Source organism: Pleurodeles waltl, chromosome 4_2, assembly GCF_031143425.1.
Source record: "Pleurodeles waltl isolate 20211129_DDA chromosome 4_2, aPleWal1.hap1.20221129, whole genome shotgun sequence".
NCBI lineage: Eukaryota > Metazoa > Chordata > Amphibia > Caudata > Salamandridae > Pleurodeles > Pleurodeles waltl.
The window spans coordinates 90,222,930-90,245,312 of NC_090443.1; the positions used below are offsets into that span (position 1 = coordinate 90,222,930).

Consider the following 22,383-nt stretch of genomic DNA (forward strand, 5'->3'; position numbering starts at 1 on the left):
TTGGGAGCAACAGTAACTTCATCACACAGTCAATAAAAAGTCTTCGAAATTAGCAGGTCTGGTAGCAACTCTCCTATTTGGGGCACCATTTTAATTTATTTGGCATCTGCCTGGGTATGACAGTAGTGATATTTAGGCTATTAAATTAAATTGATTAAGGGAAACTTTCATGAGAATCTAGAAGATATTGGTGATTAAGAATCATTAATATGGATATTCATGACTATGCATTTGCATCTTTTATTGCCTAAGCTTTTACGCACAATATGCACTGGCATAATGACATGGGCAGACTATTACGGCCATCAGCGGAAACATACTACAAGAAAGAGCTCAGTTATTGTTATAGCTATAATTAGGACAATCCGCCCCCGGGGGGCAGAAACCTCTAGACACCAGGGATTGGTGTGTGTGTTTTGTTTGGGGGGGCAGCCCCTTGGGCAGGGGTTGCTCCCCATGGGGGCACATCACTGTTGGCCATATCTGCCCCCCTTGGGGGCAGATTGGCCTATTTTTGGAAGGCCCATCTGCCCCCAAGGGGAGGCAGAAAGCCCACCAGAGACCAGGGAAGATTGTTTTTTAAAATAAGAGGTTGGGGGTATGGCCATACCCCTATCCCAAATAAATGGGGCCAAAGTTGTTCTGCCCACCAGTGGGGAGATTGGGCAATTACCCCCGATCCACACCCTGAGGGGACACAAAGTCTACTAGATGCCAGGGAATAAAAAAAAAATAGTGGGGTGGTGGCTACCAACCAGTATGCGCCTGGTTATTCCCCCACCCCAACTGAAGGGGGTAACAGTCTTTCAGCTCTCACCCCGCACACTAAAACATCTTATCCCACGGCAAGCAAGAGGACATTTGATTATTTGGGGTTTTGGTTTTACATTTGGGCCATGAGAGGTTGGCTAACTCTCAAAATCGTCCCACTTGGAAAGGTGAGGGATGCACTTTTTGGACTTTGGGACGCTGCCATGTAGAGAACTCAACAAGACCTAGACACATCTGAAAACTAAACATCTGGTTGATTCCAGGGTGCTGTGCTAAACATGAACCCCACACCATTTTCTTACTCACAATGCCCAGCAAACCTCCAACTTTGCTGGAATTCACACACTCTTCCCTCATTTTTGGGATGGAACCTTCCGGAATCTGCAGGAATCCACAGAATTCCTACCCCCTAACATTGTCTCATCTATACCAATAAAAATTCTGCTGCACTTGTCAGCCTAAAATGTTTTTTTTTCAAACTGCCCTTTTGGACCCGCTTTGGTTCCCCCTCAATTTCGGCATGTTTTTGGCTCTTCCGTGTCGCAGGCACTTGGCCCACCTACACAAGTGAGGTATTATTTTTACCGGGAGACTGAGGGAAATGTTGGGTGGTAGGAAATTTGTCCTGGTGTGGTGATCCCACACAGAAATGTGGGAAAAAATGTGATTTTGTTAGTTAAATTTGAGGTTTGCTGAGGATCCTGTGTAAGAAAAGATTGAGGGATCCATGAAAGTCACACCTCCTTGGACACCCTTGGGTGTCTAGTTTCAGAAATGGGTTTGGTAGGTTTCCCTAGATGGCTGCTGAGCCCAGGACCAAAAAAGCAAGTGCCCCCTGCAAAAACAGGTAGTTTTGTATTTGATGATTTTGATGTGTCCAGATAGTGTTTTGGGGCATTTCCTGTCATGAGCACTAGGCCTACCCACACAAGTGAGGTACCATTTTTATTGGCAGACTTGGAGGAAATCTGGGTGGAAGGAAATTTGTGGCTCCTCTCAGATTCCAGAACTTTCTGTCACTGTAATCTGAGGGAAAAGTGTTTTTTTGGCCACATTTTGAGGTTTGCAAAGGATTATGGGTAACAGAACCTGGTGAGAGCCCCACAAGTCACCCCATCTTAGATTCCCCTAGGTGTCTACTTTTCAAAAATGCACAGGTTTGGTAGGTTTCCCTAGGTTCCGGCTGAGCTAGAGGCCAACATCTACAGCTAGGCACTTTGGAAAAAACATGTCAAATTTCAATGTAAAAATGTGATGTGTCCATCTTGCATTTCCTGTCGCGAGCATTAGGCCTATCCACGTAATGAGGTACCAGCAAGGTACTCAAGAATAGTTACCTTCACAAGGGAAGCAGTCCTTCAGCAGTTCCAGGCACTTTATCCATGTGCCATGGATTCCCATGGAGTGGTACTGATGCAAGAGAAGAAGAATGGTGAAGATGCTCTAAGGATGCTGTAGATGCAATGTGGTCGACAGGGTCTCCCTGCAGGAATTCCTCAGTCCACAAAGATGGTGAAGGGATTCGGACTGCATGATCAGTGTCCCACAAAGTCCGCCCCAGTCTGGCCAAAGTCCAGTCGCGAGTGGACTGACAGTAGCCCATTATCGCAGTCACAGGTCAATCCTTGTTGAGACGATAAATTGCCTTCTGAGAATCCCAGCAACTCTTTGACAGCACTCCTGTGTTCAGCAACCTTACCTGCAACTCTGTGCATCAGTCTTGGTCCTTCGTGCTGCATGATGGTGGTGTTTGTGGTGGTAGCGGCTTGAAGACTTTGAGCTACCAGCATATCGCAGCAGGCTTCTTCAGCCGTTGTATCCCTGAGCTGAAATAAGGAGGCCAGTCAGCTGGCCCTTGGAGTTCTCCTGGCTTGAATGGGCTCTGGAGACGCCTTTTCCTTGAGCCGCACACAGAATGCACAGCCCCTCTCTTTGCTGGCACCATGTGCAGCAGGTGCAGTCCTTGTCGGTGCACCCTTTCTTTGCTGGTTCTTCAGTGAGCAGGACAGTCCTTCATCAGTTATTCTTCTGAGTCGGTCGAGATCTGAGTGCAAGGGGTGTCCCTCTTATGCTCGGAAATTGTACTCAGGGCAGGATGCGGTTGGTAGCCAATCGGCTACCAGTTTTCCCTACCACCTAGTGACCACTTTCTGAGGAGTGAGGCATCTGGCTACCCCAGGATGCACCATTCTGCCCTCTTCCAAGATGGCTAGACCCCTCTCTGTGCGTTCAGACCTCCATAACCCACCCCTGGGGTGTGGCTACCTCAAGGGTCCTCACCCCTGTAGCAATAGGTTTGGCAACTGGTTTCCCCTCTCTGCTCCTGTGCCAGTCTGTCTACCTCAACAGTGAGGCAGCCCTCCTCCCTGGTGTCCTACATCTGCTCTTCAAAGTCGGCTTATCCTTTGAAGTCTGCCTTTTAGGGCTAACACCCAAGTGGCTTCCTGCACGGGGAGGTAGCATCTCTCTTACCTGCAATCCCTCATTGTTCTCCATACTGGGAGTAGGTAGTACATCTCTCCAGAAGGGCACAAAGCTGTCTTGTAGAGCAGGCTCCATGTGTGCCTGGGAAGGCACACAAGTTTTAAAGACAACAAGGTGGCAGCTTTGCTAAAGCTGCACCCTGCAACAAGCTACCTTAATTTCAACTTGAGATACAAGTTGGGGTTAATGTAACAAGTTGTTTCATACCTTGAAGGGAGGGCCCACTTTGGTTGACTGTTCAGGAGTTAGAATAGCTGAGAGGTCAGCATGTAAGCCTGTACTGGCCAATTGGGCAACAAAGTCTTTCAAAAGTGAAAATGGTTGTTTTGCATGGTTTATTGCCAGGACACGTGAAGTACATGTCTTGCCTGGTCATATGCTGCACCATACCTTTAGGGTTCGGTAGGCTTGTCAGAGGGGTGGCTTACACATATGTTGAGGGAAAGTGATGGCTTTGCCATTGCTTGTAATAGCAAAGTCAGGATACTAGTGCAGGATTGCTCTACCAGTCTGCATTTGTGGATTGGGGGACTTGTTTTACTTGGGGGACCTCCAGGGTAGCACAATCAGTGCTGCAAGCCCTGGGGTACCCCTCTAATCTACATGCCCCGGGTACCAGGGTCCCATTTACCAGGTACTTACAGGTAAGTTAGCCATTTCCAATAGGGTACAGCCAATTCAACATACTCTTAAGGGTCGGGGCACTGGCACTGAGATCTGGTTAGCATGCCTCAGTGCACTCGTAGAGTTGAAAAACAAGAAGCATTAGTTGAAAACGTGGACTGGTCATACAAAAAGAGGCATTTTGTTACAAACAGCAAGGACAAACAAACAATAAGGACAAACATCTGCTGTCTGCTGCCACATTGAAATGCGAAGGCAGCTTTACATTGATCGGGCTGAGCAAAGGGCAATTAGATCCATCCCTCGGTTAACCCAAGCTGTCGGTGAGTTTACCACCATGTTTGGCGAGTGACACCTGTCCTTGTGTATTATGACAGAAATTCAGGGCACAATCACTTGGTGAAGAAATGAACCCCCCCTGAACACAGTTCCAACACCTATTCTGTTCTCCCTTCCATAAGTTCATTCCAACAGTTGTCTCCAGGACATACTTGAAAGAGGTCTTCTCATATGGCTCACCTTTCCTACCCTTCGGCTCCCTTTACCAAAGAAGTGCACATTAAGAGAGGTGTCTATAGAGCCATAATTACCTAGTATATTTTTCAGTTGGTATGACTTTTTTCCTACATATTTTCAAACAGATGTTTTCACATTATTACTTTTGTATCTTAACAGAAAATGTATTTTGATAATGTTCCTTAAAAGTGTAGATACCTCTTTTGTTTGTTTGACGTGCAAATTTAATAGAATAATGTCTGAAATCATATTTATTATTTTATTGCAAATGAAATATTGTTCCAGAAGGAAATTTTTAATTTAGTTTTTTATAACAAGAGGATTGATATCCAATTGCAAGCAGGCAAGTGCCATTGAAGGGCATGTCCATAAGGAATGCGTGGACATCCCTTGAGAAGCCAGCTGACCTCAACCGGCCGTGGTGTCTGAGTGCCAGTGACGATGCAATAGCTCTGCCTAGCGAGTCAGTCATATCCAGTCCTCAGCCTATGGTGAACTTAGCTGCTTATCTACCATCAGCAGTTGCTTGGGAGAGTATGGCTTGGTCCTCCTCCAAGACCATAGGCAGCACTTGCATAACTGAATCCCATACAGTATGTCATGTTGATTTACATAGTGCACAGAGAGGTATTCGAGCGTTTGGGCACGTGTGTAGGTGTGTGGCCCCCTAGGTGCTTATACGAGAATGCAGGTCTTTAGCTTCCTAAGGAACGCAAGAAGTGAGGAGACTCTGATGTATTCAGGGAGGTGGTTCTTTGTCTTGGGTGCAATGTAGGAAAATGTATGAGAGTATCGGCCAAATAAGCATGTAGTGTTCACCGCCCACAGTGCAAGGCTGGTGGAAGAGAAAATCCTCTTCTCAAAGGATTCCCTATCTGGTGGTATGGTAGGGAACACGTCAGGGTTCACCTTGAAAGTAAAGAGCCTGGACCGCCAGGCTATCAGGATTGCGGTGCTAGGAGAGGAAGACTGGGTCCCCGGGAGCATGGCGATGGTCCTGAGCATACGGGTGCTTAAGCAGGGCTTGGCTTAAGCCCTGAGCATAACATCAGTAAGGGCTTCATTAAAGGGGAGTAGGGATTCTGATGTGGGTACCCCTGGTTGAAGCACCTCTGTAAAGAAGTTTGTCCTGACTTCCACCGTAGACTCCTTAAGGTCCAGGACCTCAGCTGTTCTATGCATCACTGCATCACTGCAAAGAAGGACCCTTCCTCTGTAACTGGTGTAGGGGAGAGAGGAGGCTAGGGTCTGGTGAGGTATCCAGACCACTGACATCAGCCAGTTCCTCATACCAGTTATCCTTGGCCATGGTCTCTTTTAGGGTAACTATAGGGATCCTCAGATCCCCTACATTCATAATCCTCACAGGGTCTTTCTGGGAAATAAGGCTCTGTCACCGATTCAGACTGTCTGGGTTCAGTCGATGCTGGAGTTTAGCGCTGCCAGTCCAGCTCCATTTCAGAGTCAAGAATTTTTATGGGATCGGCGCTGGCAGCACTAGGAACGGTGCTACTGGGACAAACCCTGGTGGAGGTCGTGGAGTCATGACTGGGGTCACTCCAGATCCTCGAAAAGATCCTGAGGGCCCAAATGGCACTGAGGGTGAACCCACCAGCGGAAGCCTAATTAGGTCGTCTCGTAGACCTGTGGGGCCTGAGGAAGCTCCAGAGTGGTACGACCACCCAAAAATAAGGTCCACGGCCTCATAAAATTATTTCAGTTGGGCGGGGGCACACTGGCTAGGGGAAACTTGTGAGGCACAGAGCAGACCCAGGCTCAGTCTCCACAGGGATGACATGGGAGCAGGGCCATGACTTGTGGCGAAGTTCCCACACCTTGTCTGATGACTGATGACTTGGATGATCGCTGAGAAGTCAAAGAATGCTTTGACTTATTGGACTTGTCTTTCTGGGACTTAGCCGATGAATTCTGGGATTGTGAGGATGACTGGTGTGAGCGACTGTACGAGTGGTGCCAGGCCTCGCTCGTGATCAGGACCTGGATTGGTGCAGAGTTTCACGTCGAGCAGCCAGGAGCATTATGGCTTGATCTCGAATTGCCTTTGGATGCAAGCAAGCCTTGGAGTCATTGTCCCGCTCCAAGTCCCAAAGGCTTGGCCAAGTGGGGGACTCTCACAGACATTTGCCTGTGACAGACACCACAAAACTTAAAACCAGTAGGTTTTTAGGGGGATAGTCCAAAAAATGTTGAGAAATAAGGCCAACTGATAAAGTATTTGATAAAAAGTTAAAAACATCCAGTCAAAAAGTGATTGAAGGGATTGCAATCCAGATCCGCGCTGATGGGGCAGAAAAAAAGGACCTGAAGTCAGCACAGTGGGATGTTGCCTATATAGACCAGGCTCAGGCCACTTCCAGAGTGGACAACACCATGCCAAGCCAAACAACACCAACTACCGGTGCACAAGGGGACTGCTCAGAAAAACAAATTCTGGATCAGACATCTGAGGAATATTATAAGGTTAGTGTAGAAAAGTCCTCCTTTTTGCCCTGGTCTTCCCCAAAGCATTTTGGACAGATACTGGTGGTTACTGACTCTTGGCTGTGCCCTCGGTACTGCTTAACAGTCCCAGGGCCAGTGCTTTGTGTAAAGTGGATATGCAAATTAGGCTAATTACAATTAACAATATTAACCCACCTATAAGTCTCTAGTTTGTGGTAGGGCATTTAGGTTTAGGGACCCCAGCATAGGTAGTGCACCCATAGGTGCACTGCTGAGGTGCCCAGTGTCATTTTATGGTTTAGGATCTCTCTTATTGATTTTTAGAAACATTACAACCTCTCCCACCTATAACCAGAGGCTAGTGGGGAGGAAACAGAGGAAAGAAAGAAGAGAAAGGGTGTAGAAAGGGGGGAGAGCACCTTATTTCAATGGTATGTTGTCGTCAGCCGATAGGACTACACTGAGTACAAATGATTTGCCCAAATGGTATGGCGGGGGCAAGTCCAACGTTCATTTCTGGGAATCTTCTGCCCTTGTCAGCCACAGTATACAGAGGTATGAGGGACAGGTCAGTTCCCTAAACTCTGCCGACAAATACCTAAGAGCCGGAACCCATGTTTTGTCAAAAAGGGGGAGTGTACCACTCGCGGCAGCTGTCAGCTTTTCCATGCCCATGAGTGCCCACAATTTATGCAACCAGTCAGTGTGAGTAGGGATGGACTCCGAGCCCCATCGGGCCAGCAGGAGCAGCTTGGCGGCCCCAAGGCCAGAGTAATAGCCCGGCCCCTAGGGGAGCGGAGCGGATACGTCAGGGGATTAGGGAGGCCCAACAGAATATAACTAGGGAATTGAGGTATGTTTGTGTCGTATATCTCATCTACCGCCTGGAGAATTGGACCCCAAAAGGGGGTGACCCTCGGACAATACAAGTTTGCCCTCCCCCCAACATCCAAGCCAACATCGACCATCACTCTGCACTCCCCATATAGACATCCTAGCAGGGGTATAGTACATATAGTGGGCTATTTTGTGGAGGATATCCTGTCACTCAAGGTCTGTAAAGGTGCGTTCGCATTCGGATTCCCATCTGCGTTTGGCTGATGTCTCAAGAAGTTGAGGTGGCGTAACCAAGAAAGCATAAATATCAGACAGGAGTCACTTGTCCGTATCGCTAGTAAGGAGCCACTGTTCGAAGCGGGTCAGAAGTCTGCTCGCATGGGGACGTATTGCAGGGGAGGTTACCCAGTGATGGACAGCCCGATACCGCCAGTACGCAGTGTCAGGGAGGACATACACCGCCTGTAATCTGATGAAAGTCATTACCCCTTTCTCATCAAAAAGGTCTCCAATTCTTTTGCATTGTGCGTCCTGCCACTCTAGATATGCTGGTTCCCTGACCGCAGGAGGGAAATCGGGATTACTGATAAGCGGTGTCTGGGGGGAAACGGGGGTGGACAGTCCCTTTGCCATCTGTACCCTATCCCATGCTCACAGCGTGGCCCGCAAGACTGGGGAAACATACACTCCGGGCGGGCGGTGTTTTCTAGGGAGCCATGGCACTTTCCATATGTCCATTCCCGCTATTGCCAGGTCGATAAAGCACCAGTATTTTTCCATCTGCGGGTGGGCCCATTCAACCATGTAACGCAGTTGAGCGGCATATTAGTAGTTAAGCAGGTTTGGGAAACCCAAGCCTCCCTCTGCCTGAGGCAGGTATGCCTGGCCCCACGACATTCTAGCCCTCTTACCGTTCCAAATATACTCCCATATAAGCACCTGCAATTTGTCTAGAAGATGGGGGGGCGGCTGCAGCGGCAATGTCTGCATGAGGTACAGGGGCAGAGTCTAATATCCTCGTATAGTTGCATGCCACTTTTGCTTCGGGCATGGGGTGTATATTCAAGCCTAGATATGTAATGTCTTGTGCGCCCCAAGAGAAGGGGAGCCCCGCCACTAGGGTGCACCTCTCCGCTTCTGGGACGGTCAAACTCAGGACTGATGACTTAGTGAGGTTAGTTTTAAAGCCCGATACTGCACCAAATGTCGCCAATTCGGTCATGATCCCCACCAGGGAGGATTGAGGCCAGGAGAGCTGGAGTAGCACATCATCTGCATAAAGAGCCAATTTATGTGATCTGCCACCCATCGGAAGGCCAGTTATGTCAGGATTATTACGTATACGTTCAGCAAAGGGCTCCATATATAGGGCGAATAGTAGGGGCGAGAGGGGGCAACCCTGCCGCATGCCTCTAGAAATAGGGAACTGCTGAGACAATCTGCCATTTACAGACACCATTCCTCTAGGCTTATCATAGGAACAGCGTACCCAGTGGCGGAATCTAGGGTCAAGCCCGGTGTGCCACAGAACATCGTGGAGGTATCGCCAGTGGACCATGTCAAAAGCCTTTTCTGCATTGATAGAAAGAAGAAGGGCTGGGATTTGAGCTCACTGCACTGGCATAACCTTTTAGTGTTGTCGCTACAGAAGCGTTCGGGGATAAACCCTGTTTGGTCCGGGTCGATCAAGCCCTGCATGTAGGGTTTCAGTCTGTGGGCTAGGATTCCCATAAAGTTCTTGGCGTCCACGTTGAGTAACATGATGGGGTGATATGAGGAGCAAAGGCGCAGGTCTTTCCCAGGTTTAGAGATTACGGTCACTACTCCTAGTTGCATTGTTGGAGGAAGGGGGGCTGCCACCCCCAGCCTGTTATATAACCAGGTCAGCTTTGACTCCCTTGTGCAGGCACCGACTCTGCCAACGATGTATTCCAACAGCTGCGTCCCCAACTCTTATGGTGCCACCTCACCGTCGCTGATGCATGACTCGGCATAACAGGGAGTGGCCCACAGATGAGTCCCCAGGTCATGTAGACGGTCTTTTTCCAGCGCCCGGAGAAGCCCCCACTCCGGCCCACATCGTAGAGCTCGTGTTGGGCCCAGGATGTCCAGAAATGGCAGCCGCCGACACCTGGCCCACCGCTGGTGCCCCAAAGTTACAAGCAAGTAGGTCTTCAATTCAAGGGTGGCGCCTCTTCTCTCCCAGCGTCCCCTTGACTGGAGATAGGATAAGGTGTAGCTCCAACAAACTCAGGATAGAAAGATAGAGAGTAAAGAAGGAATAAACAGACAGCGAGGTGTAAACTTGAAAAGCGTTCCCCGCCTGGGAACAAACATAGAAGAAACTGGGGGTGAGTCCGGTCTTCATGCCGTCACAAGGTGATCGCCACTCTGGGAGGGGTCGGAGCTCCGCTACGCAGCCGCCTCAAGCAGAAGTCTCTTTACCTTCACCAGCCTGTGTTCTGTTGCTCTAACTGTCCGTCGGGCCGCAGTTCTCCATCAGTGAGGAGTAGTGTATCGGGCCCACGGGCCTCACTAGTCCGAGTCCACATCTGAGATACTGTCCTGGCTGCGTAGACGTCTAAGCAACGCCGCCCTCTCTTTTTGGCTCTCTGCCATTGAGGGCTTAGGCTATTTGGTTCGTCTGGCCTGGGTTTTCGAACGGCCTCCATCAACGTGGTCGCTGCTCTCGGTCCTTTGGAGACGGCACCTTGCCTCCGATGTGGAGTGGCATATCCTCCAAAGCTTGTGTCTCCTCTAGTGTGCGGACAATGCGAGTTTCATTTTGCCAGGCAAATTGGAGGCGGAAAGGATGGCCCCACTTATATCTGATACCATTTTCTCTCAGGAAGTCTATTACGGGTAGGGGCATTCTACGCTGCTGCAACGTCAGCGTTGATAAATCCTGAAATAAGCCAACACGAAAGCCCTCAAAGTCAATCAGTGGCCGGTCCCGGACCGCTGGCATTATGATCTCCCTTTGCTTATAAAGGTGCAGGCAGGTCAATATGTCTTGGGCTTGGCCTGGTGAACGAGCAGGATGGCCGACCCTGTGAAGTACCACAGTCTGGTCCTTAAGGTCTGGTGCAACATGGCGAAAGAGGCGCTCCACAAAGTCCTCCAGTTTTCCCGTCACGGCCTGCGATGGAACTCCCTTAATTTGGATGTTGGAGTGCTGTGACCTATTCTCCAAGTCCTCAATTTGGTACTACAATTCTTGATTCTTGTCTTGCAGGGTGAGAAGCTCCCTCCTGTGGCAGTCCAACTCCTCCTCCTGGACATCCTGAGCTTGCTGCAGTGTGTCTACCCGTTGCCCCAGCTCAACGACCCCTTGTTTCAGTTCTTTGACCTCCACCGCTATTTCTTGTTTCAAGGTAGAAAAGTATCCGCGTAGGGCCCCAAATTGCTGTTCCATAAAGGACCTGGTTAGGGGTGCCTCTCCATCCCCCCATACCCCCTGATCCCCGCGTCACCATCTTCCATCACTGGGGGCTCACCCGGTAGTGCCTTCTTAACAGGGGTTTTGGCGAAAAGGTCCTTAAGGGAGCCCTCTTTCTTTATGTGTCTTTGGGACGTCGCCGTCAACTTCCCTTGTGCAGTCACCGACTCTGCCAACGATGTATTCCAACAGCTGCGTCCCCAACTCTTATGGTGCCACCACACTGTCGCTGATGCATGACTCGGCATAAAAGGGAGTGGCCCTCAGATGAGTCCCCAGGTCAAGTAGACTGTCTTTTTCCAGCGCCTGGAGAAGCCCCCACTCCGGCCCACATCGTAGAGCTCGTGTTGGGCCCATGATGTCCAGAAATGGCAGCCGCCGACACCTGGCCCATCGCTGGTGCCCCACAGTTACAAGCAAGTAGGTCTTCAATTCAAGGGTGGCGCCTCTTCTCTCCCAGTGTTCCCTCCCAGCCCCTGGCCCCGGGCAGCCCCTGCTCAGGACAGCAGGCCGCCCCAATCCCCCGGGGAAGGCAGGACTGCTCCCTCGCCGGCACACCACGGACACTCCCAGCTCGCGTCCCCCAGGGGCCACAGCGGCCCCAGGCAGCCCAAGGCCGGCCCTGCGACTCGGCCGTGCCTGACTTCACTGGGCTCCAACCCGATCTCGCTCTCCTCAGTTGCCCGCTCTGCCTCCTGCCCTGTCAGGCCCGTCCGGGTCGCCCCCAGACCACGGCGCGTAAGCAAGTCCCTCTCTGGGACAACCGAGTGGGGGGGTGTAGGAGGCTGGCCTGGCTTGTAGTGGGTACCAGAGGTACTTACACCTTGTGCCAGGTCCAGTTATCCCTTATTAGTGTAGAAGAGGTGTTTCTAGCAGCTTAGGCTGATAGAAGGTAGCTATGACAAAGCAGCTTAGGCTGAACTAGGAGCTCCTACTATACCACTGGTGTCATATGCACAATATCATAAGAAAACACAATACACAGAAGTACTAAAAATAAAGGTACTTTATTTTTATGACAATATGCCAAAAGTATCTCAGTGAGTACCCTCAGTATGAGGATAAGATATATACACAAGATATATGTACACAAACCAAAATTATGCAGGTAATAGCAAGAAAAGTAATGCAAGCAGTGTAAAGTTACAATAGATTGCAATAGGAGCACATAGATATAGAGGCAACACAAACCATATACTCCAAAGGTGGAATGCAAACCACAAATGGACCCCAAACCTATGTGAGCTTGTAGAGGGTCGCTGGGACTGTAAGAAAACAGTGAGGGTTAGAAAAATAGCCGACCCCAAGACCCTGAAAGGTAGGTGTAAAGTGCACCTACTACCCCCCAGACAGCACAGAAGTCGTGATAGGGGGATTCTGCAGGAAGAACAAACACCAGCAATGCAACAACAGTGGATTTCCGGACCTGAGTATATGTAAGACAAGGGGACCAAGTCCATTAGTCGCGACAGTATCGAGAGTGGGCAGGAGCCCAGGAAATGCCAGCTGCCAATGCAAAGAAGCTGCCACCTGTTGGAAGAAGCTTGGAGTTCTGCAAGAAAGAAGAGAGCTAGGAACTTCTCCTTTGGATGTCCCACGTCGCGATGGAGCTTGCAGAGGTGTTTCCATGCAGAAAGACCGCAAAGAAGCCTTGCTAGCTGCAAGGGTCGCGGTAGAGGTTTTTGGGTGCTGCTGTGGCCCAGGAGGAGGGACCAGGATGTTGCCACTTGGAAGGGGGGACGGAGGGGGCGCCCAGCAATGTAGGGAGCCCTCACAGAAGCAGGCAGCACCCGCAGAAGTACCTGAACAGGCAGTTAGAAGAAAAGTGAACCGGAGTCCACCCGAAGTCACAAAAGGGAGTCTCACGACGCCGGAGGACAACTCAGAAGGTTGTGCACTGCAGGTTAGAGTGTCGGGGACCCAGGCTTGGCTGTACACAAAGGAAATCCTGGAAGAGTGCACAGGAGCCGGAGCAGCTGCAAATCACGCAGTACCCAGCAATGCAGTCTAGCGTGGGGAGGCAAGGACTTACCTCCACCAAACTTGGACTGAAGAGTCACTGTACTGTGGGAGTCACTTGGACAGAGTTGCTGAGTTCTGATGTCACCTGCTGGCACTGGCCACTCAGAGCAGTCCAGTGTGCCCCCAACACCTCTGTTTCCAAGATGGCAGAGGTCTGGGACACACTGGAGGAGCTCTGGGCACCTCCCCTGGGAGATGCAGGTCAGGGGAGTGGTCACTCCCCTTTCCTTTGTCCAGCTTCGCACCAGAGCAAGGCTGGCGGATCCCTGAACCGGTGTAGACTGTCTTATGCAGAGATGGGCACCATCTGTGCCCATCAAAGCATTTCCAGAGGCTGGGGGAGGCTACTCCTCCCCAGCCCTTCACACCTATTTCCAAAGGGAGAGGGTGTAGCACCCTCTCTCAGAGGAAATCCTTTGTTCTGCCTTCCTGGGCCAGGGCTGCCTGGACCGCAGGAGGGCAGAAACCTGTCTGAGGGGTTGGCAGCAGCTGCAGTGAAGGCCCCGGAAAGGCAGTTTGTCAGTACCCGGGTTCTGTGCTAGAGTCCCGGCGGATCATGGAATTGTCACCCCCAATGCCAGAATGGCATTGGGGTGACAATTCCATGATCTTAGACCTGTTACATGGCCATGTTCATAGTTGCCATTGTGACGCTGTACATAGGTAGTGACCTATGTACAGTGCGCGCGTGTAATGGTGTCCCCGCACTCACAAAGTCCGGGGAATTTGCCCTGAACGATGTGGGGGCACCTTGGCTAGTGCCAGGGTGCCCACACACTAAGTAACTTTGCACCCAACCTTCACCAGGTGAAGGTTAGAAATATACAGTAGGTGGCTTATAAGTTACTTAAGGGCAGTGGTAAATGGCTGTGAAATAACGTGGACATTATTTCACTCAGGCTGCACTGGCAGGCCTGTGTAAGAATTGTCAGAGCTCCCTATGGGTGGCAAAAGAAATGCTGCAGCCCATAGGGATCTCCTGGAACCCCAATACCCTGGGTACCTCAGTACCATATACTAGGGAATTATATGGGTGTACCAGTATGCCAATGTGAATTGGTAAATTTAGTCGCTAGCCTGTTAATGACAAATTTGGAAAGCAGAGAGAGCATAACCACTGAGGTTCTGGTTAGCAGAGCCTCAGTGAGACAGTTAGGCATCACACAGGGAACACATACAGGGCACATACTTATGAGCACTGGGGCCCTGCCTGGCAGGGTCCCAGTGACACATAGACTGGAACAACATTTATACAGTGAAATATGGGGGTAACATGCCAGGCAAGATGGTACTTTCCTACAGGAGGTCAACCGGACCACCGCATGTCATCCAAGAAGGCCGCAAAGGCACCCAGCAGGTCTGGTGTCGCCTACAGTCCTCAGTGACCTGCTCCGACGCAGCACCGCCCGACTTCTCGGGCCAGCGGCCCCGCTCAATGGCCTCGGGCTCCAGAGGACAGCCACTGATTCACGGAGGTCGCGTCAGGGCCGTCTGACACGATGCGCCCTCACCGACGGGATCCCTCACTCCTCCTCCAGGCGATGTCTCTCCGGCCCACAACTCACAAGCCGCCGGGGCATGATCCAACACCGCGGTTGGACTCGCGGGCCGTCATAGAACCAGTTGGCACCACACAAGCCTGCTGGGGACCCAAGGGAGGGTGTACAGGCTGGTATGCAACACGGCCCGTGGCGGACCTCCGGCAGAAGGCTACCACACGGCAGCCGTCTTAGCCACGCCGCATACCCAGCGTCATTTTAAAGTCAGGCCTGCTTTGCTGGCTGCTTTTAAATTAAAGTTACATGCAAATTCAATTTTGGAATTAAAAGTACTTCCAAAGTCTTATATTACCTTTTTTTACATATAATTCACCCCTAAGGTGTGCCCTATCTGCCCCTAGGGCTGGGAGCTATGTAACTATAAGCAGGGACCTTATAAGAATGGTTTTATACGCCCTGGTGAGGTAAAACAGCCAAATTCGTTTTCCTTCATTGAGGTGAATGGCCTCCACAGGATAGAATAGGGAGACTTTATTTTAATTTATAAAGTCCCCTTAAGTGTCAGATACCTCAAGTTTGGTATCAAATTAATTGTTATAATAAATCCCACAACTTACAATTGTTGGATTTATTATAACTTGTTCAGGTAAAGAGTTTTAAACTCTTCCTAAAAAGTTGCCAACTTCAGCCCTATAGTGCTCCGCTCTGGTTGGCAAACCTCTGGCAGCCAGGCTGCCTTGATGAGGTGTGAAGTAGCCTGGGCTGAACACAAAGAGATGTGCCTGGGGGAGGAGATATTCCTTTAGCAGATGGATAAGCAGGAAGGGGGAGGGCTGCCAAACTGGTCTTCAAAGGCAGAGAAGGACAATTGGAGCAACCTAGCACCTCCCTCACATTCTGCAAACCCAAGAAATTAGGTATCCCCTTGATTAGATTAGGAGAGGGCAGGACAGGGGTGTGTTTAGGATTTTTAGCCACACCAGTGGGTGGGCTCAGCCAGATGCAACCTCCAAAAACCATTTTCAGCCATGATGGATTTTTGAGGAATGTTTTTCCATGAGATTGATTTTTGCCACACTTCCCAGGAAGTGGTCATCACAGGGGAAAGGACCCTGCACCTTATTGGGGAACCAGGACCCCCTCTTTTTCAGCCAGGAGCAAGGATAAAACTGGCAGACCTGCACCCACACCTCAGATCCCTACAAGAAAGAACTACAGGAGAAGAAGGACTGCCCTGCTGGACCCCTGACCTGCACCTGGACACTGCACTCTGAGGGACTGCACCAGCTGCACACTTGGGCTTCACCACAAGAAGGACTTTGCCTGGCTTCAACTGGTTCAAGGAGGGACTCCCTGTTTGCACAGGTGAAAAATTGCTAACCAGAGTCCATTGTACCAACTCCTGAAGAAACTGACCAGCTGATCACTGTCCAGTGGCCAATTTGGAGTTTGCGCCAGGTGCATTCTGAGAGTTGTAGTCCGCACCCTCAAGGAGCATCTCAGAGCTTCTGGAACCTTGGGGTGAGCCTGGGACCTAAAAAGCACCTTAAAAGAAAATCTGGTGGAAGATCCAGAAGTTTGGAGAAGTTTGGAGAACTTTTTGAAAAACGCTCCATAAAGAGACCGACCCGCTGCGGCAACTCTATCCGGCTTGCCTCAACCGCGACCCGGCCTGACTTGCAGGGTCGTCCCGGTGAAGAAAATCTCCGAAAAAGTGACTAAGTCCGAACGTAGGAAGTTGACCGGGACCACCCAGGCTGTGTATCCGAAGAGGGCTCCAGGGATGTCAGATCAAGATTCAGGTTTGCCCCGGTCGAAGCATTTTCATCTCTAAAAAACTACTAAGTCTGAAGGTAAAAATCTCCACTGAGGGCTCCCACGACGCGTATCCGAGGAAGAGTTCCAGGAGGTCGTACTGGACTGGTGACTTGGTCCCGCTAAAGAAAATCTTCAAGAAAACAACTAAGTCCAAAGGTAACCTTTTGACCGAGGCCCCCTGTGGGCTGTAGCCGAGCAGAGCTCCATCGCGGTCGGCCTTAAACTTTGACTTTGCCCCGGTCGAGGTTCGACCAGATGACCAGGTTGGCACTATTCGTTTCTAAGCACTAAAAAGCATTCATTCTTTAAAAATTCATATTTCCGGCTCCATTTATCTGATTTTATTAGTTTTAGTGTCATTTTAAAGCTAAAACTATTTCCTATTTTTATAAATTAGTTGTGGATTTTTAAACTGTTTTCTGTGTCATTTAAATACTGTTTTGTGATATTTGAATGCTTTACGCTTTGTCTCCTAAGTTAAGCCTTGTCGCTCGTTGCCAAGCTACCAATGATTGAGCTGGGTTTAATTTACTGAGACCTAACTGGCCCTAAGTGGAGGTTAGTGGCCTATTGCTAAGTGTAGGTACTTACCTGCCCTTACCAATAACCCATTTTCCAACAGTAAGGAAATCTGCAGCTCCACGTCTCTATCAGATGAGTTATATCTGCAAGCACCAGTGCCTAACTGCATTGCAGATATCAGTTTGTAGATTGTAGTGCTGTAGATTCACATGTTCTGTACAGTTCTGCCATTTAGTATGGTGCACAGATGCTGCACGTTTTTTCACTTTCAATTTTCAGTTTAAGAGTACATGAACCCTTCCAAAATCTACAATACACTAAGACAGAGACTCCACCTCAGATGATGTTTTCCCAAAAGATACCAAGTGAGTTAAGTGTAGTGAAGCGAAGCAGGACTGTAAAAAATGTACAGGTGCATTGGGAAAGAAAGTCGAATTTATGTAATGTAAAACCTTCAAAACCATGCACACGTATTGTGTAAGGCAGGAGAGTGAAATGTGAACCTACAGAACTCTTTTTGTTGCATTTGCTGCTGTAGATCACATTATCTGCATAGCCTGTAAAGCAGTGGATCCCCTTCCCGAAAAGCTTTGGCTAGCAAGCAAATTAGGCAAAATAAAGTGGCTTGGAACAAAGTTCAAAGTACTGTTTGACACGTGTTAGACTTTTCATCCTCGGCGTGGTCTCCCTTAACTTTTTGCCTCTGTTCCCCAGGTTGTTGATGTGTGCTGGACTCTGATTTTACTGTTTTTGTTACTCTGGGCACTTTACCACTGCTGACGAGTGCTAAAGTGCAAGTGCTCCTTTACAAAATGTGTATGTAATTGGCTTATCCATGATTGGCATATTTGATTTACTAGTAAGTCCCTAGCAAAGTGCACTAGAGGTGCCAGGGCATGTAAATCAAATGCTACTAGTAGGCCTGCAGCACTGGTTGTGCCACCCACATAAGTAGCTCTGTAATCATGTCTCAGACCTGCCACTGCAGTGTCTATGTGTGCAGTTGTAACTGTATATTCGACTTGGCAAGTGTACCCACTTGCCAGACCTAAAACGTCCCTTTGATTACATGTCAGACACCACTAAGGTAGGCCCTAGGTAGCCCTGAGGGCAGGGTGCAGTGTATGGTTAAGGTAGGACATTTAGTAATGTGTTTTAAATGTCCTGACAGTGAAATAGTGCTAAATTCGTTTTTACCTGTTGCAAGGGCTGTCCCTCTCATAGGTTAACATGGGGGCTACCTTTAAATCTGATTAAAGTGTAGATTCCCTTTGGGAGCGGATGGACATGTGGAGTTTGGGGCCTCTGTGCTCACAATTTAAAAATACATCTTTTAGTAAAGTTGATTTTAAGATTGTGTGTTTGAAAATGCCACTTTTAGAAAGTGAGCATTTTCTTGCCTATACCATTTCTGTGACTCTGCCTGTTTCTGGATTCCCTGTCTGGGTCAGTTTGACAGTTGGGCTGGTTGCACCTCACACTAGACAGTGACACAAAGGGAGCTGGGGTGTAGGCTGCATTTCCTGATAAACCATCTGTGCTAGGAGGGGGGGGAGGAGTGGTCACTCACACCTGAAAGGGCTGTGCCTGTCCTCACACAATGCAGTCTCCAACCCCCTGGTGAGTGTCTGGGGCCTGGCCTGGGAAAGGCAGGATTTCACATTCAAGAGAGACTTTGCTTTGAAGTAGGCCTACGTCAAAGGAGAAATTGGGTATACCACAGACTTTAGAACACTTCCAGAAACAAGAGGAACCTCTGCCTGGAGAAGAGCTGAAGAGCTGAGGAAGAAGAGCTGCCCTGCTGGTGACTGTGCTTCGTGGAGCTATCCTGCAGTTGCTGCTTCTGCCTGTGCTAGAGGACAAAGTCTGGACTTTGTGTTGCCCTTACTTCTTGTGAAGATCTCCAAGGGCTTGATTTAGAGCTTGCCTCCTGTTGTTTGAAGTCTCAGGGACAGCAAAGACTTCTCTCTGCCAGCACCTGGAGTCTCTGGAGAGACTCCTACTCTGTCACATGGTGCCCATCCAGTTCCTGGGACCCTGAAAGGAGAAGCTGGCAGCCTAAGAAGAGGAAATCCACGCACAGAGCACCGTGCAGGGAAAAGCTTGACGCAACTCTGATCTGCGGCGGAAGAAATGGCGTGCCACAGGCTCCGCGGATGAAAATCGACGCTTGCCGGAAACAAGACCGAAGAATCGACCCACAGACGCGCAGCATCGCTGACGGGAGGCTGGGAAATCGAAACCTGCACTGCGCGGTTTTCGGATCATTGTGCGGCTGGATTTCCGACGCAAACACCGCTGGGCGTGTAAAAACAACTCAAGGCCTGCCTGTACTCGAGAGTGCTGACCGGATCGATGCATCGCTCTCCTGCAGAGAGAAGAAATGACGCGCCCGAACCAACGAAAGGAGAAACGATGCAAGGTCTCGCTCGTGAGTGAAATAGATGCATCGCAAGCCCTTTTTGATGCACACTCGCCCGTGCAGGGTTATTTTTGATGCACCCAAGGTACATTTTCACGCTAACAGTGTTAGTGTGTGTTTTAAACTATATAAAGACTCATTTTGCTTTTTAATTGATAAACTTGACTTGTATATTGTGGATTTTTGTCGTTTTGGTCTTGTTTTGTTTAGATAAATATTTCCTATTTTTCTAAACCTGTGTTGTGTCATTTTGTAGTGTTTTCATTAAGTTACTGTGTGTGTTGGTACAAATACTTTACACCTCGCACTCTGAAGTTAAGCCTTCTGCTCTGCCAAGCTACCAAGGGGGTAAGCAGGGGTTAGCTGAGGGTGGTTCTCTTTTACCCTGACTAAAGTGAGGGTCAATGCTTGGACAGGGGGTAACCTGACTGCCAACCAAAGACCCCATTTCTACCAACTGGCCTATACTTCTTGCCGGGCTTAAAAGTCCATACAGTAATATCTAGTGAAAGTGTGCGGTGTTGACTGTGCAGCAGCCATACATATGTCTGATTGGTATGTAGCCTGTAGCCTAGAAAATCCACTGCAGCTGCCTTCTTTCTAGTAGAATTTCCTCTGGGCACAGAATGCAAGCACCAGTGCCTAACTGCATTGCAGATATCAATTGTAGATTGTAGTGCTGTAGATTCACATGTTCTGTACAGTTCTGCCATTTAGTATGGTGCGCAGATGCTGCACGTTTTTTCACTTTGAATTTTCAGTTTAAGAGTACATGAACCCTTCCAAAATCTACAATACACTAAGACAGAGACTCCCCCTCAGATTATGTTTTCCCAAAAGATACCGAGTGAGTTAAGTGTAGTGAAGCGAAGCAGGACTGTAAAAAATGTACAGGTGCATTGGGAAAGAAAGTCGAATTTATGTAATGTAAAACCTTCAAAATCATGCACACGTATTGTGGAAGGCAGGAGAGTGAAATGTGAACCTACAGAACTCTTTTTGTTGCATTTGCTGCTGTAGATCACATTATCTGCATAGCCTGTAAAGCAGTGGATCCCCTTCCCGAAAAACTTTGGCTAGCAAGCAAATTAGGCAAAATAAAGTGGCTTGGAACAAAGTTCAAAGTACTGGTGTACCCGTGCTAGACTTTTCATCCTCGGCGTGGTCTCCCTTAACTTTTTGCCTCTGTTCCCCAGGTTGTTGATGTGTGCTGGACTCTGATTTTACTGTTTTTATTACTCTGGGCACTTTACCACTGCTGACGAGTGCTAAAGTGCAAGTGCTCCTTTACAAAATGTGTATGTAATTGGCTTATACATGATTGGCATATTTGATTTACTAGTAAGTCCCTAGCAAAGTGCACTAGAGGTGCCAGGGCATGTAAATCAAATGCTACTAGTAGGCCTGCAGCACTGGTTGTGCCACCCACATAAGTAGCTCTGTAATCATGTCTCAACCCTGCCACTGCAGTGTCTATGTGTGCAGTTGTAACTGTAAATTCGACTTGGCAAGCGTACCCACTTGCCAGACCTAAAACGTCCCTTTGCTTACATGTCAGACACCACTAAGGTAGGCCCCAGTTAGCCCTGAGGGCAGGGTGCAGTGTATGGTTAAGGTAGGACATTTAGTAATGTGTTTTAAATGTCCTGACAGTGAAATAGTGCTAAATTTGTTTTTACCTGTTGCAAGGGCTGTCCCTCTCATAGGTTAACATGGGGGCTACCTTTAAATCTGATTAAAGTGTAGATTCCCTTTGGGAGCGGATGGACATGTGGAGTTTGGGGCCTCTGTGCTCACAATTTAAAAATACATCTTTTAGTAAAGTTGATTTTAAGATTGTGTGTTTGAAAATGCCACTTTTAGAAAGTGAGCATTTTCTTGCCTATACCATTTCTGTGACTCTGCCTGTTTCTGGATTCCCTGTCTGGGTCAGTTTGACAGTTGGGCTGGTTGCACCTCACACTAGACAGTGACACAAAGGGAGCTGGGGTGTAGGCTGCATTTCCTGATAAACCATCTGTGCTAGGAGGGGGGGGAGGAGTGGTCACTCACACCTGAAAGGGCTGTGCCTGTCCTCACACAATGCAGTCTCCAACCCCCTGGTGAGTGTCTGGGGCCTGGCCTGGGAAAGGCAGGATTTCACATTCAAGAGAGACTTTGCTTTGAAGTAGGCCTACGTCAAAGGAGAAATTGGGTATACCACAGACTTTAGAACACTTCCGGAAACAAGAGGAACCTCTGCCTGGAGAAGAGCTGAAGAGCTGAGGAAGAAGAGCTGCCCTGCTGGTGACTGTGCTTCGTGGAGCTATCCTGCAGTTGCTGCTTCTGCCTGTGCTAGAGGACAAAGTCTGGACTTTGTGTTGCCCTTACTTCTTGTGAAGATCTCCAAGGGCTTGATTTAGAGCTTGCCTCCTGTTGTTTGAAGTCTCAGGGACAGCAAAGACTTCTCTCTGCCAGCACCTGGAGTCTCTGGAGAGACTCCTGCTCTGTCACATGGTGCCCATCCAGTTCCTGGGACCCTGAAAGGAGAAGCTGGCAGCCTAAGAAGAGGAAATCCACGCACAGAGCACCATGCAGGGAAAAGCTCGACGCAACTCTGATCTGCGGCGGAAGAAATGGCGTGCCACAGGCTCCGCGGATGAAAATTGACGCTTGCCGGAAACAAGACCGAAGAATCGACCCACAGACGCGCAGCATCGCTGACGGGAGGCTGGGAAATCGAAACCTGCACTGCGTGGTTTTCGGATCATTGTGCGGCTGGATTTCCGACGCAAACACCGCTGGGCGTGTAAAAACAACTCAAGGCCTGCCTGTACTCGAGAGTGCTGACCGGACAGATGCATCGCTCTCCTGCAGAGAGAAGAAATGACGCGCCCGACCCAACGAAAGGAGAAACGATGCAAGGTCTCGCTCGTGAGTGAAATAGATGCATCGCAAGCCCTTTTTGATGCACACTCGCCCGTGCA

The 22,383-nt window shown here is 49.2% G+C and overlaps 1 protein-coding gene across 5 annotated transcripts in view; it reads right to left on the bottom strand.

Moving 5' to 3' along the window:
* Positions 1-22,383, bottom strand: part of ARHGAP9 (Rho GTPase activating protein 9) — a 956,751-nt gene that overhangs the window by 330,322 nt on the left and 604,046 nt on the right. The window lies entirely within an intron of this gene.